Source organism: Ceratotherium simum, chromosome 5 (assembly GCF_057802395.1).
Source record: "Ceratotherium simum simum isolate JZ-2026a chromosome 5, ASM5780239v1, whole genome shotgun sequence".
Classification (NCBI taxonomy): domain Eukaryota; kingdom Metazoa; phylum Chordata; class Mammalia; order Perissodactyla; family Rhinocerotidae; genus Ceratotherium; species Ceratotherium simum.
Window position 1 is genome coordinate 86,877,900 of NC_141904.1, and position 5,910 is coordinate 86,883,809.

Sequence of the window (5,910 nt, forward strand, 5' to 3'; positions counted from 1 at the left end):
ATTAGTGGTGTTGGTTGCACAACTTTGAATATACTAAAGATCACTGTACACTTTAGACAGGATTTAAAAGAATTATATATGTGAATATCTCAAAAAAGCTGTTCTAAAAATCACCTTTTATCTGTTTGTAAGACATATCTTCAAAATTAACTTCAAAAGAAAGAAACTAGGGGGCAGGCGGGTCAGGAAAATTTCTTCAAACCAGTTAACATGTCAAGGATTGAGCCCTGGCTTGTTAAGATCAGATTCTTCTGGCTGGTTGCCCAGGCAGCCAAGATTTTGAGTGGTTTCTTTGTCCTGTAGACTTATCATCTCAAAAATGAACCTATTTTTTCGAGTCTCCATAGCTGAGGAATAGAGATGCCAGGGGGTCAGCAAACAGACATAGGAAGCCACTTGACCTGCAAACCAGCGGGCTGTCAGGAGGGCTTGCTCTGTGGGATTCTTGCTCCCTGGAGACTTGGTTGCTGATGGAGGGGCAGGGGCAGCTTGAAGGCTGTGGGGAGGTAGTGTCAGGTTTGGAAAAGCCTCTGTGCCAGGAGTCTGCAGACAGGTGACTCCTGACCAAGAGCTCTGTCTCTCTGAGAGCCTCTGAGCCCTCATCAGTGAAACCGGGGAGAGAAGAGCCTTCTCACCCCACGATGGTCACACTAGATCACGGCCATGAACCTGCTCTGTGAGCAGCGAGGGTGTGCATCAAGTGGCTCCAGAGGACAGACTTTTTATTTTTTAATTTTTATTTATTTTTGTGAGGAGGACCAGCCCTGAGCTAACATCCAATGCCAATCCTCCTCTTTTTTGCTGAGTAAGACTGGCCCTGGGCTAACATCCATGCCCTTCTTCCTCTACTTTATATGGGATGCCGCCACAGCATGGCTTAACAAGCGGTGCGACAGTGCACACCCAGGATCCGACCTGGTGAACCCTGGGCCGCCACAGTGGAGCACATGCACTGAACCGCTTGTGCCCCGACAGACGGGGTTTGAAAGGGAAAGAATGAGGACTGTCTGGCAGGAGAAGAGGCCTTGGGTGTGGTGGGGAGTGGCTGTCAGGATGGAAGGTGGTAGAATTGATGGGTGGAAGGCTGTGGTAACAAGGATTGTCGAAGGCGCTGGCCAGCGGTCCTTCCTCTGCTGCTCTCAGGGCCGACATTACTAGCAAGTGTGCGGGTTGGGGCCATTTAAGCCAGACAGCAGGGACAGCTGCTGACACGGCATGGAAATGCGAAGGTGGTCGGAGGGGCCCCCACCCCTCTGCTTGAAGCTTCCCTTAGATCCCTCTTTCCCATGTGTTCTGGATTCTTGAGAGTCTTTTATTTTTATTTTTTAAAGATTTTATTTATTTATTTTTTCCCCCAAAGCCCCAGTAGATAGTTGTATGTCATAGTTGCACATCCTTCTAGTTGCTGTATGTGGGACGCGGCCTCAGCATGGCCAGAGAAGCGGTGCGTCGGTGTGCGCCCGGGATCCGAACCCGGGCCGCCAGTAGTGGAGCGCGAGCACTCAACCGCTAAGCCACAGGGCCAGCCCTTGAGTGTCTTTTACAGAGGCTTGTGTTCTCACAAAGCCCCTCAGGAGTTAAAAGAAATAAATCAGCATCGTTGTGTAGTGTAAGATCAGGAAGTGACCTTATGTTTCTGTAAATGTATTTTAAGATTTTATTTATTTATTTATTTTTCCCCCCAAAGCCCCAGTAGATAGCCGTACGTCATAGCCGTATGTCATAGCTGCACATCCTTCCAGCCGCTGTACGTGGGACACGGCCCCAGCACGGCCAGAGAAGCGGTGCGCCGGTGAGCACCCCGGACCCGAACCCGAGCCGCCAGCATCGGAGCACGCGCACTCAACCACTAAGCCACGGGGCCGGCCCTGTAAATGTTTTTTAGATTGATACATTACTCAAGAGTGGCCTTAGGGGGTTCATTTTGATCAGATGAATGAAACTTTCAGATCCGATTACAAAACCCTGGAAGTCTATTTGCAGATTTTTCTAGCCATGTTTGTGTTCATCAAATCGTCCTTCACACTCCCTCCTCTCCTCAACCAGTGGTCTGTTTTTGGTATACATTAAGAAAGTAAGAACAAAGTGCAATTGAGAAGTACATCAGGCTAAAACCACCATAGCTGACCCAGACACGAGTACGCTGATCTGCTAACCTCACAGCCACATATGTCCACTTGGTGAGCACTCAGGGCCCTCAAGACATTGTGTTCAAGTGGGAAACTATATTCATTATAGTTTATTGATTTCAAGGTATGCATTTTTCCCCTTGTAACATCTCTGAAGTTGTGATACATCTTACAGTCAATGACACCTTACATTCATTTTCTTTCTTGCAAAATGGTGCATCTAACAACCAATTACATCAAATCTAAGATTTGATGAGATGTGGCAAATGATACTAGTCATTGAATTAAGGAAATTCATTCTCCTCATTCTTTCCTGTCTGCCCTTGGATATACATGTGGAATAATTCCACGCCCATCCTATCGCTGCAACCGGGAGCTTCCACATCACCTGCCTCTGGAGAGAGCCAATGAAACATCTTTTGTTTTTGAGGTTTTCATTAACAGACCACAAGCAGATCTCCCACCCACAGATCTCCAGCTGCGAAAGGTGTGGTGGAACCTTTCTCCCTTCCCATTCTCCCAGGCCCCCAGGGTCCCTCTGTAGGTACTCAGTTAGTGTGACTGTCCCTGGAACCGTTTCTTGAACCAGCTCATCCCCCAGCCCTTCCCAAAGCGACTCACTAATGTGGGTCTATCTGACGGTGTCCCTGTGAAGAAAGAAGAGGAGGGGCATCCCTCTGCCATACTGTGGGGAGAGTGACCAATTACTTCCTTATCCTTCCTGGAGAGGACCTGCTGTTCTGTCCATCTCTAAGGCTTCACCTGAGGTGAGAACTTTCGCTCTCATTCACCTCTCAGGGTGCTCTGACTCTTTACAGCTGAAAGTCCCTCCTGTCGGACATGGACAGTATTACCTAGCAGTGTGCCTGCTCTAGCAACACGAGCGACATCAAGAGGAACCGAGAACTGGGCCAGCAGTACACAGCCATGGCCCCTGAGCTGCTGGCCCACCTCTCCAAACTGCTCGTCGTTTCCTGGAAGGCAGGCACTGCCGTGCCTAAGGGCCTGTCCAAACTGCTCATCGTTTCCCGGAAGGCAGGCACTGCCGTGCCTAAGGGCATCAGAAACATCTCCGAGTTCACTTGGTAGGAGCTCATCACTGACCCTATGGTACCTACCCCATCCAACATCCCTGGCCTAGAGATCAGCAGTGGAGCCCCGCCCCCCCGTGGTGCTTGTGGAGTCGACCCCCACGCCGGTCCCCGTCTGGTCGTCTCTACCCCCAGTACCACTGCTGCCGATGCTGCCCACATCCACTAGGCCAGCCAAGTTCTCCACCCACTCCCCCACCCATGGCCATCTGGTGCCCTTTGCCCATGAGGCCTTACACAAGCCCCAGCAGCAGTCCATCCACCTGCTGCCAGAGATTATGAACCTGAAGGTGATGGTCACTGAGAAGTCTATGTCTGGTAAGGCTGGCTCGCCAGATCCTTCTCCATTTTTGGGGGGCCTAGAAGGGTCTGGCCTAGATGAATGTGTGTCCACCACACCTGCACCAGACAGGTATATAAGAATGCAGTGGGAATAGGTGGCAGCCGTGGGTCTGCTGTAGAAATTGAACTCCTTCCCACAACTGCCCCCAAGTATCGTCCTCTCACCCCTCTCTGTTCTCCACTTTTTCCTCCCATCCCCCTACTTTGCTGAGCCCAGACTAGAAGGTTGGCTGCGGAGAACAGTGTGAGGTCAGGTACTGAAGGATAGTTTGTGGAATGATACAGAGGTGGAGAGAGGCAGCACCCAGGAGGAGAGGGGAAATTGGGAGGGCCGATTGGTGGGCAGCAAGACAGAGCCCAGTAGAGCCAAAACTAGGGAGAGTCATGAGAACTGGGGCATATCCACAACGAGGGTGTCATCCCAAGACCAAGGCTGGGACCTAGAGCCGCATGAGTAATCCAGTCTTCTAGAAGACACATTATTTTAAATACCAACAGCATCGGTACCCAGGCCTATGAGTAGGAAGAGAGCAGAGTAAGGGGGGTGGAGAGCAAAGTGCCACCTGACACGTCTTGAGAGCTCGAGACCCTCCCATTAGGAGCCCCCTCACGCTTCCTTGCCCTAGGAGTAGACCTTCACTCCACCCTTATTTCCTGACCCGTTTGCGGAGATCCTCTTCTGGAAGCATTAGCCTCATGCCGGCAAAAAATGAGTTGCCTTCGATGATTTCTTTAGTAGTCGCCAACCCTCTGGACATCACGAGGCGCTTCGTGGATGAGCTCAATGCCAAGGAGATGGCTTTCAGCTGCCTGCCTGGCGCAGTTGGGAGAAGTGGCTATGGTGTTAGATGGAGAAGGGTGGGTACCCAAGCTTCAGCCCTTATGTGCAAGTTCAAACAATAGCAACAAGACTACAGTGGAAAGGTCAAATCCCCGGTTTAAACGTTTGACGTTTCCAAGAGCTGAGGTGAAGGCCGAGCAACAGGAAGTCTCAAACACTGCAGGCGAGTGTATAAATTCGTGCAGTTCCTGTGGAGAGCAGTTTGGTGGCATTGGTGAGGTGGGAGATGCTCTAGTGTCTTACAACCCAGCAGTTTCTCTCCTAGGTCATTCCCTAGAGTTGTGCTTCTCAAATTATCTGTGGTGAAAGGCCAATTTGTAAAATTTCCAATCTGTTGAGAACTAACCCTTTTAAAAATACGATAAAGATGTCACAGCAATATCAGAGTGCTAGAAAAGTTTTCTAAGTGTTTGTTCTCAAATTTTGTACTCACCTGGTCTGGCCTGGTGACAATTCATACCAATCCACAGGCCACACTTGAGGAAGTCACACTGCCCTAGAGAAGCTCACACACATGTGTGAGAAGTTGTATCAGAATGTTTGTGCAGAATTGTTTGGAATAACCAGTAAACAACCTAGATGTTCCTAGCAGGAGAAAAATAAATAAATTATAGTCTAGACAATGGATTATAATGAAAAGTGAATATGAATCAAGCACTAAAGCACACATAACAATACAGAAAATCCTCAAAAACATGGTGTTAAAGCCAAAAAAAAAAAAAACCAAGTTAGCAGAAAGATACATTTGTTATGATACTATTTAAAGTTTAAAAGAATGCAAAATAATAATATATGGCCTTGCAGTGCGTTATAGTACAGTGCAAGTGTAAAAACATGAAGAGAATGATAGATGCAAAGCTGGAGAAAATAATCTCTGGAGGCGGGAGGAAATAGGATCTGGAAGACACCTATATGATCTGTCCCCATTTGTTCAGCATCTCTCTCTGTCCACTGAATGTCAGGCTTCCCATGATGGTCAGAGAGTTAAAACATCTAATAATAAGCTACACACATATAGCTTTCCAACTAAAATTGCATAATGAAATTACAAACCATGGGAAAAAGTATGTAGGATTTTGTGAAGTTGTTGAGAGTGGCGTGAAAGCTTCAGCAGTTCCATTGCATGAGAAAGCCACCCATTCAAGGTCTTTATGGCGGGCAGAATGAAGTGCCCACTAGTGAAGGGAAAGTGCGTCTAGTGTAATGATTCAGTGGAGAAAGGATGATCTGTAAAGCAAAGGGTTTTCAATAAAAATTGATGAGCCCTTGGATGTGTATTTTGCAAAAGGCTAACATGAAGGGACAAACATCATTTGCTATCACACAACCATTTGGGAAAAAGAAAATCACGTGGACTCAAAAGAAGATCCACAGTTTTCCATTTCCATAAGAATTAGCATGTGCTTACTGTATCAACAAATTTTGGTTGAAATATAGAGATAAAGGAGGTTGTTTTGATGATTGCAGGTTTACTTTTCTAAGATTAATTCCAGTCAAACATATCCCT

The 5,910-nt window shown here is 47.7% G+C and overlaps 1 pseudogene across 1 annotated transcript in view; it reads left to right on the forward strand.

Moving 5' to 3' along the window:
• The first annotated feature begins 663 nt into the window (after positions 1 to 663).
• LOC101395223 (coiled-coil domain-containing protein 174-like) overlaps positions 664 to 5,910 on the forward strand; it is an 18,780-nt pseudogene continuing 13,533 nt past the window's right edge. Inside the window, exons 1-4 of the transcript XR_015552342.1 lie at positions 664 to 689; positions 3,005 to 3,214; positions 3,390 to 3,538; positions 4,302 to 4,384. The product of XR_015552342.1 is annotated as a coiled-coil domain-containing protein 174-like (transcript). The remainder of the gene's footprint in view (positions 690 to 3,004; positions 3,215 to 3,389; positions 3,539 to 4,301; positions 4,385 to 5,910) is intronic.